The sequence below is a fragment of the Piliocolobus tephrosceles genome, chromosome 15, assembly GCF_002776525.5.
Source record: "Piliocolobus tephrosceles isolate RC106 chromosome 15, ASM277652v3, whole genome shotgun sequence".
NCBI classification, from domain to species: Eukaryota; Metazoa; Chordata; class Mammalia; order Primates; family Cercopithecidae; genus Piliocolobus; species Piliocolobus tephrosceles.
This window is the reverse complement of record NC_045448.1, coordinates 1,410,084-1,419,883: the sequence shown is the minus strand read 5'-3', so window position 1 is coordinate 1,419,883 and position 9,800 is coordinate 1,410,084. Positions and strand designations below refer to the sequence as shown.

Sequence of the window (9,800 nt, the reverse complement as noted above, 5' to 3'; positions counted from 1 at the left end):
TGCAGGCATGGACAGGCCCACCCTGCCCTATTCTCTTGGCTTTCCCTTCCCCCACCCCAACGCCTGAAGAGTCCTTTGGAGACATCAGCCTGATTTCTTTCGTTCCTTTTCCCAACTTTCCAGAAGTTTCTGAATCATTTGGGAGGAAACACTGAATCCTGCCCAAGCTTTGCAAGCTGCAGCCCTGGCTGTCAGGTCCCCGGGCCCTGGCCCAGCACACGGGGCCTTCATGTCTCCAGAGGCCACTGCCAGATACACGTGTCTTCTGTTGCTGGTGATTCGGGGCCCCCACAAACATCAGCTGTACGTGGCGTTGCTCCCAGGCCCTCTGACTTCACGCATCATCCATGACCTCTGGACCAACTGTCTCTGCCGCAGCCTGTGCTCACAGAGAATCCAGCACCCCGGGCCGCACCCGACGCCTGGCATGGAAGAGACACCCAAACGTTTGTTGGATGAGTAATTTACAAAAAGCTCTCTGCTGGCCAAAGGTGCATCTCCCTGGAGTGGAGCTTGGGTAGAAGCGAGGGGCGGGACTTGGTGAGACCAGGGGGTGCAGGTGCTTGGCTGGAGGAGCTCGGGAGGCGATGTGTGTGTTTGCAGAGTACTTTACACTTAGAAAGCCCATCATCTCTACGACAATGTGAGGAGGTGTGCTTCATGCAGCCCCACGTGTTCCCGGAGGACCTGGGCCTCCTTCAGGATGTCACCAGCAAACAAGGGCCAGGCTCTTATAGGTGCTGGCACAGCTCTGCCTGGAACATTCGTGGCATCCAGGAGGTGCCACATGGACTCAGGAACGGGAGTGTCAGGGTGGTCAGTGAGCATGGGCTGAGGTTGATTGAAGGACACTCTGTGGTGAGGCTTCTCGAGGGAAGCGTTCTGAAACATCCACCAACTGCTGCCCATTCAAATTCCATCATCGCACATCATTTTCCTCCTAAAATTTAATAACACAGAACTGGAAAATTTGACGACCCATTCAGACCCTTAATGGTTTTATAAAACAAAGCTAAACTCACTTATGAAGCAATACAAATAAATTTTAGCTGGAGCACACAATAAAACCTTTTCATAAATTGCTTTTTCTTGTTTCTGTCACTGATACGAGTTGTCACCAAACTTAGCATTCCACTCTCATATTTATGCAAAACATTTGTTTCCTGGCTATAAATCACTGTCATCTTATCCCACTTCACCTTCTTTTAATTTTTGTGGTCAGTGCTAGCCATCAACACAAGTACTAACTTCCCCCCCTAACGATTAGCTAATGAAATGCACATGACTTAGATTTGTGCCTCAGCAAGAGGATGGAGGAGGTCACTGTCCAATGTGAGAAATTTTAAAACAGTGCCTGCACCTGTGGCTGAAGGGCACTGGGTTGAGGATGTGGAGGCGCAGGTGGGGTGGGAGGGAGGGCTGGGGGCCTGGCACTCGCAGGGGAAGGGGTCGCTGTTGAGGTTTGTGTGCCACCAAAGATGGTCCAGGGTAAGGTCTGGGTGTGGCATGACTTGAGGAGGTACCTGCCACTTCCTCGAGGCTGTGTCCCCGGGAGCCTCCCGTCGGCGACCAACGGGCCGCTGGTCTGTCTCCAGTGGAATTTGGGAGATTCTGGTCCCTGTGTACTTGGAAGGCCCCGACTTTTCCGCCCCGATCATGGGGCTCCTGGTAGAGCAGCTGCAGGAGGTCCCCTCCCTGCAGGGCATCGAGACCGGAACCTCCGTGCCTCCTTTGGAAGCTGCAAGAAGGCAGCCTCGCAGAGCCAGCCCAGGAATGAAACACCGCCTTTCTGGCATGTCCTGAAATGAGCTCCAGAAACTGGAAAAACTGATTTCCGTAGGTCTATGGAAAAATCTTGTGGCGCTTCCTCCACCCTCTAAAAAAATAGGCTTCCCAGCCTGTGTTTCTGTTTGATCGGCAGGGCCAATGTTTTAGAACGGTCTCTGGTTACCCACCAGGCTGGCCTGCGGTGCGTCTAAGGTAAAAACAACAGTGCTGGTTAATGCTTTTTGAACATGCTGTCTATCAAGCTGGGCTGCAGACTGCACTTACACTATTCTAAACCTCACGACAGCCCTGCCATTATGGATTACTGCCCACACTTTGCAGACGAGTGAACCTTGCTCAGAAGTGCCGAGTGTCCTGCGGGGCCCACAGGATCGGCGGTGAGTGTCCCCCACCTGCTGTCCAGGTGGGGAGGAGTCCTGAGGTTTGGCATTAGCTGATTTCTGTGGTGTAAATTCTCCCTCTACCTATGACTGACTTCCAGCTGCAAACCCAACATCAACCAGCTCACAAATTTTCTGAAAATCTAATAGTCGGTAAAATTTACAGAGCCAGCTCCAGCACTGCTGCCTCTGATCTTCCTGAGCCTGAAGCCCTACACTTTGGCTTTCCTATTATCCTGGCTTAGACGACAAAAGAAGTCAAGTCATGAGACTCCTGAAGCCGGGTGGAGGGGGCAGCACACTCAGCCTGACCATGGCTTTCCTTCTGCACGGTTTTCCTTTTTCTTTTCTTGCTTTTCCCACGTCTGCTGCACCGCCCACTCTGCACCACCATGCTTTCTCTTCCCAGGCAAACCCACCCTGCAGTCCCCATGTGTAGGGGCCAGCGCTGTGGGAGGATGGACTGACAGCGGGGTCTCTTCACTGAGCACATGTATACCGTATTGTAGGCACGCCGTCAGTCCCCAGCTCTCCACTTTAAAGGGGGATTCTGAAGGGGGCACAGCCCAGTTCCTCTCCTCCAGTGATCCCCCACAGCCTGCTGGGTCCCAGAGCCAGAGGCCAGGCCCTGTTCCAGCCCCAGTGGATTTTCAGTAGCTTTGCAAGGAGGGGACTGCCATGCACGCATCCCTGTCGAGCACCAGCGATTTTACTCTCTGCAGGGTGGAATCCTTTCCGTTGCCAAGGTGGGGGCACTGCCCAGAGCAGGAAAGGGAGCTCCTCAGCAGAGACCAGCCTGGGATGAGGACACCGTGGTGCAGAAGAAAATCTGCCTGGCCGTGGTGCTTAAAGCTGCCATGCTCGGCCAGATGAAGCCCCCAGCTGCATGTTTCCACACTTGGCCAAGGGTGACCCAGGTCATGGACATGGAGTCTAGATAGCCCGGGCACGGTTGCTTGCTTGTGTATTCAACTAGCCTGACTGCACAGGATCTGTCAGAGTTGTCCCTGTGTGCTGGCCCCGGGTTATCCTCCATCCCTCTCTCCGGTCTTGTTGAATCTCTGTTGGGCCCATCCACAATGGGCGGGACTGGTTTTACGGCAGAACCTTCTAGAATGAGGGCAGTGTGGGGAGCAGGGCCTCAGGCTGGCTGGGGTTTTGTTCTGTCTTCACCACTGTGCAGCTCTATGATTTGGGGACGAGCACTAATCACCCTGTGCCTCAGTTTCCTCGTCTGTATAATGGGGTAATACCAGCTCCTGCCTGTTTCTGTGCTCATTTATTGTCCTGAGAATGACATGACTTAGCAGGTGTGAGGCACCAGGACAGCACCTGGGTACAAAGCTCCCCAGCCACATTCATGGCCACAGCTGTCACCGTCACCACCTCACTCCCCAGGGTGGTGGGAGTGCTCTCTGTGGCTGAGGAGGAGGGGGTTCAGGAGATGAGGAAGGCAGGAGAGGTGGAACTTGGCCCAGGGGAGGCCAGGATAAGGGGCTGCCCCTGCCCTGGCATCCTGCGGGCTGGGGCAACTCGGCTTTCCCGGGTCCATTCCCAAAGGAGCCCACTGTGTTCCAGGGTGGGCTCAGAGGACCTGCTAGTGAGGGGCCCTGCGTGGGGTTCGGCAGGACAGCCCCACTGCCCGATGGCTCACAGCGCAGGAAGGACCCGCCGTCAGTGGTCGCTCACCGCGCAGGAAGGACCCCTGTCAATGGTGCCTCACAGCGTAGGAAGGACCCGCCTTCAGTGCGTCACTGCTGTGATCACGCCCTTTCCTCTGAGTTCTCCTTCTATGGATGATGAACCACAAAATACCCTCTTATTTAGGGACAAAGTCCAGGCTTTTTCGAGCTAGAGAGAAGGTTTTCAAGCCCCGTGCATGGTCTCTGGCTACAAGCATTGGCAAAACCCACTCGTCATGCCCTTTCCTTCCCCTCGTCACCCCGCTCTTCCTGGGTTGGCTGGTAGCTGGGCCAGTGGCTCCCTGCACAAAACCCTCCACGTGGCCTTTCCTTTTTATTTTCCGGATGAAGCCATCAGGCTCCCAGAATTGCTGCCTTTGAGAAGGCAGGGCAGATGCAGCTTGTGGAGGGATAGGGCCAGCTCTCCACCCGCCATGGGGGAAACCGCCGAGCTGCTGAGTTGAGCAAGCAGGGTGAGGCCTCCATGATCTTTACCTGGAGCCTCAAACTTGTTTAAGATCAGGAGGAGGCAGGAGTGGGGAGAAGATCAGGAGGAGGCAGGAGTCGGGAGCGGAGACTCACTCGCCTGGAAATGGACACGTGGCCAGAGTGTCAGAGCAGCCAGGGAATCCCAGCTACTCGAGGATCTTCAGGGTATAGAAGAAAATGTCATCAAGCCATGGGCATGAGAGAGGGAGCACGTCCTTCTTCTCTTCCTGTAACTGTAAAAACTGAAGACATTTGAGACAGGAAGGGGCCTTGGGGGATCTCACTCCGGCGTCCTGGTCTGTGTGAGGAGAGGCTGGGCCCAGGCGGCTGTGCTGAGTCCTGCGAGCGCCGCCCATTCCTCCCGTTCTTTCCTTCCCTGGGGTCAGCAGGGCCCCTCTGTGTCCCACACAGTAAGGGGGAGACCCAGGCCCGTCTGCAGGGTGGAGGTCAGCAGGAGAACACGTCGGCGATGCACGGAGGGACACGGTGGGGGCCAGGCATGGCAGGGGTGGGCGCAGCCTCCCCCACCCTCTGCCTGGAAGGGTCCCACAGGACTGAGTTCCAACAAGAAGCCCCACTGGCTCTCCAGGGAGAGAGTCTTGAGGTTGCTTATCTTGAGCCTGAATTGATCCGTTTGATGAAGCAAATCCTAAATTGAAGGCCTGGGGCTTCCTTGGCCCCACCCCACCCCCAGGCAGGGTCAGGGAGGTCCCCACAGCCTGAGTCCTGGCCGCTCACTGCGGCTGCCTTGTGCCCCGTCCAGGGTCATGTCCTGGCCCAGAAGCCTGGTCCAGGCCTCCCGAGGAAGAGGCAGGCCGGGTCCTGCTGGCGTCTCCCTGTGACACTCAACATGGGGACAGTGGGGACCTCACCTGGGCCGAGGGTGTCTGTGAGGCTGGATGCCAGCTGTGGAGACAGCAGAGAACTCGAGGCGTCTTGCAAGCAGGGGCCTTTGTGATGCCTCGGGCCCCACTGGGGATGGCCTCCCAGGTGACATAAACGCGGGCAGTGTTCCCTTTGCTCCCTGCCTGCCTGGCCGACCCCACCTCATTCTCACCACTGGAGGCAGGTTATTCCCATTTTACAGAAGAGGACATTTAGACTTGGACAGACCAGGGCTGAGTCAACCTGCATCACTCTGAGTGATGGGTCCGGCTGCCATGGAAGCCAGCTGCATGTGAGCCACGGGGACCAGCCAAGGTCATGCTCTGAGCAGGGAGGACTTGGGAACACAATGTCCTGGGCCGCCTGCACCAGCCGAGAGCTTGATGACATGTTCCCGGGGCAAGAACTCCTCCCCCGTGCCCTCTCTCAGATGACACACTCAAGTTAGAAGGAAAGGAGGCAACCAGTCATGAAACAAGCTGCAAAATTTCCTTATGTTTTGCTTTTCATACTTAGAAATTAGACAAACCTGGTAATTTATAAATTTTTTTAATTTTTTTTTAAGACACAAGGTCTCACGCCGTTGTCCACGCTGGAGTGTGGTGGTGCAATCACGGATCATGACAGCTTCAAGCTCCTGGGTGCAAGAGATCCCCCCGCCTCAGATTCCCAAGTAACTGGGACCACAGGCGTGTGCCACCGCGCCCGGCCTGGCACATTTTGCATTCCTGTTGGAAGTTAGAGGGAGCCTCCCCTCCGTGTCTCACGTAAGTAGATTCCTGTGCCGGTGGCACCTGACGGCTGCCAGAGGTTCTGTTCGTAGACTCCAATCTGCCTTTTTGTTTCTGCCACCCTGAGACCTGTGTGGGCCAAGGGCTCTTCACTGCTTGGACTTCAGAAGTAAGAGGCAGAAACTTCACCAGCAGAGGCTGAGAAATAGGGAATTAATAGACAGTCCTTGGTATAGGATGATGTGATGGGTTCTTGTGTACAGAACGGGAGACTGTTGGGTGGTGGTGTCCATGGGCAGCTCTTTCCCGGATAGAGTGCTGGCCCCTTCCCTCACTGCAAAGACAGACGAATCCCCCGCATCTCAGCTGCAATGTTCAGTTTAATTTCATGCTCTCAGGGCTGAGGAGAAATCCCTCTGGGTTTGAAACCTTCCTGTGAAATCTCTGCAAAATGTGGCTATTGTTGTGACATCCTGCTTCTGCCTGGAGCGACTTCTGAATCAGTTACCCGAGGCTTCACTATCGACACTGACTCATTTTTTAAAATTAATTATTTTTTAAAATTATACTTTAAGTTCTAGGGTACATGTGCACAATGTGAAGGTTTGTTACATATGTTTACATGTGGCATGTTGATGTGCTGCACCTGTTAACTTGTCATTTACATTACTTACTATTTTTAAAGGCCCAGGTCAAATATCACCTGCTACTTGGACTGGCCTTGGTCTCCCCAGCTGACATTGGTTTCCGTACTGACCCCGTGCACACAGCTGGCACTGGGCCCTGTCCGAGGCTCTGGGCTCAGCTCACTGTAGGGGCTTGCACAGAACTCTGTCCATCTGTTGCAGAGGTCGCAGTGCATGACCTTACACGTACCTCATGCATACGTGTGTCTTTGCAGTGGAGTGTAACTTCCTGTGTCTTTTGCAGGGCCTGCTACATAGACGGTTCTCTGCAAATGTTGGGCAAATGTTGGTGGATTAATTGCTTGGTGTGTGGTGGCCACCTCCATCACTTCCTGGCCCTGGGTTGGGTCCTGGTCCCACCTGTGGATGTCAGCTCTGCTCACAATCTGCAGTGGCCTCGTTTCACCCACCAGATAGAGACTGAAGTCCTTTGTGGGCTCCCAGGGCGCTTGGGGACCCATTGGCCATTGGCCTGGCCTGGAGTGGCTGAGTCGCCCCTGTGCCATGGCCTCTGTGGAGTCCTGTCCGGGGACAGAGGCACTAGACACCTGCCTCAGGTTCCTCAGTGGCTCCCGGACATCTCGACCTCCATGCCCTCAGGGTGGGAGCTCCTGGGGCAGATGTGGTGGGGGAGAGGGAGAGGAAGGGGCAGGGAGAGGACAGAAAGGAAAATGACACTCAGCACATTTCAGTCACACATTTTCTCTTCAGACCTTGAAGAAACATGGCTTCTGAAATTTATGACTAAGAGCCCGATAAATAAACCAGGATAAGTTAAATAAGCCGTCAAAGAATTCCATAGGAAAGTTCTCTGAGAATGTATTCATTCCATCCTAAAAAATGCAGTTGTCTGATGTTTTGGGAAGTTCGCAGTGGGGTTGCCACGTGGTAGGATGTGAGGCAGCTTGGCCATAGCACTCCCAGATGGTGAAAGGGGGATGGGAGGAAGACCTGGCGGCACAAGAGTCTGGTGTCACGCGGGCCTCTGGGAGTCGGTGTGCAGGGATGGCAGGCATGGGGCCTGAGCCTGGCTGCGGGGATCAGCTCCAAGTGGGTGGAGGATCCCAGCCTGGAAGGACGCGCTACGGTGCACTCCCATCCAGCATTGCAACTGCTCCAGGAGACAAAGGTCAAAGGTGCAAGATGTACCCCCGCCTTGGCCATCCCTGAGAGAACCCACCTCGCCCTGCATGGGGTTCACCTTAGGCTCTCAGGAGGATGTGTCGCCTGACACTGCTGCCGGGAAACCCTACTGAAGAGGCCCATTGCCCCCTTCCCTCGCCCACCCAGTGGGGCCATGTGGATGGAGAGACGGTGCCTCTTCCTGCATCTGCTCGATGCAGATGGTGAAGCTGATTGTCTACGGCCAGGATTGACCTGGTCCTGCTGTGGACGTTTAAGGGATTCCTATTATGAACAAATGACTCGAACATCTGCCAGAATTCAGTGCAGCCTGGGGAAGAAAGGTAAGCTGGGTTTTGCAGAAAGGGTGACCTCTTCTCCTCATCCTCCAAAGGGCCTGGTTCCCCTGTGGAGTGACACATTAGAGGGAGGCCCCAGGGAGGAACCTGCACCTGGTGGGTTGCCCTGGCCAGTAGCCTTCCTCCCCGCCCCGCACTGCCCACAGCAGCTTGAAGGAAGCCCTCCGAGCCCCTGTGCACCATGAGTCCTGCACTCTTCTCTGCCCCCAAACACCCCCTGCCTCACCACAGTGGCCTAAAATCCAGTCCCGATGAGGAGGTGTCCTACAGGGTACTGGCTGTAACCCTAAGAGAGTGCCAGGACAATGCCACCCGGGGGCCTGAGCCCACCCTTGTGGGCTCCCCACACTCAAGTCCCTGGACCCCAATCCAACACGACCTCCTCCTTTTCTAAACCTTCTCAATGCTTCCATGGAACCTCTGAAAGCCATGGAAACCCGTGCTCAACCCAGCAAAGCCCATGGGACCTCCCCACTCTCCATGAAGCTAAGGTCTGTGCAGGGGCTGGACACTGCCTGGGAGCGGGATGCCCACCCCGGAGTGGCCACACGTTCCCATTTGTCTCCTTTTGATTCTTCCACAGCCCAAAGGCAGGAGCAGATGGAAGCCCTACCCAGCCTGCAGGGGCAGGAGGGACCAGCACAGGCCCCAGGATACATCATGCCCCCAAGAGAAGCAAGGGGCACGTGGCTCTGTAGACCCAGCTGGCTCCCAGGGTGAGGGGCACCCTGGGCCAGGGAGAGACATTCAGCGTACAAATGCAATCTCGGGTGTGACCTTGAGGACACAGAAACCAGTTGTGGAGGACACTGAAGATGAGGACCCAGAAGCCAGAGGCTTCATACATGACCCCTCCATGGATACTGAAGAGGAATACTCAGGCTTTCCCTGGATGGGACCATGGGCAACTCTGAGCAGGAGGAGGTGCAGGATCTGTAAAGCACATCACAGAAGGGAGGATGCAGTGTCAGAGACATCTGCCATCGGGAACTGGAAAGCACACACGTGCACACACAGCACACACACTCCACATATCACACATGCATAAACCCATATACACACAGCACACACTACAGAGATGCATCACACACAACACGTGCATACACTCTACACACCACACATAGATCATACATGCACACCCATACAACACATTCTCCACACACGATGCATCACACATGCACACACAACACATTCTGCACACATACATGTACACAACACGTGCACACACATACTCCACACACATCACACATGTATACACATGCAACACTTCACACATCACACACATGCATAAACCCATACACACAGCACACACCAGACATGCATCACACGCATATATGCACACACACAACACATGCATACACACAGATACTCCACACCACACACATACATGCACACCCAAACAATACACATTCTCCACACACATGCATAAACCCATACACATACGGAGATGCATCACACACACAACACGTGCATACACACTCTACACACCACACAGACATCATACATGCACACCCATACATTCTCCACACACAATGCATCACACACGCAATATTCTCCACATACCACACACATGCAACACATGCACATACTCCACACACCAGACACCACACATCACACATGCAACACACTTCACACACATGCATAAACCCATACACATACAGCACACACCACAGACATG

The 9,800-nt window shown here is 54.6% G+C and overlaps 1 long non-coding RNA gene across 1 annotated transcript in view; it reads right to left on the bottom strand.

The window, feature by feature from the left end:
- Positions 1-5,801: 5,801 nt before the first annotated feature.
- The window catches only part of LOC113224907, an 8,419-nt gene continuing 4,420 nt past the window's right edge, over positions 5,802-9,800 (bottom strand). Inside the window, exon 3 of the long non-coding RNA XR_003309534.2 lies at positions 5,802-7,752. This is a non-coding gene — a long non-coding RNA (uncharacterized LOC113224907). The remainder of the gene's footprint in view (positions 7,753-9,800) is intronic.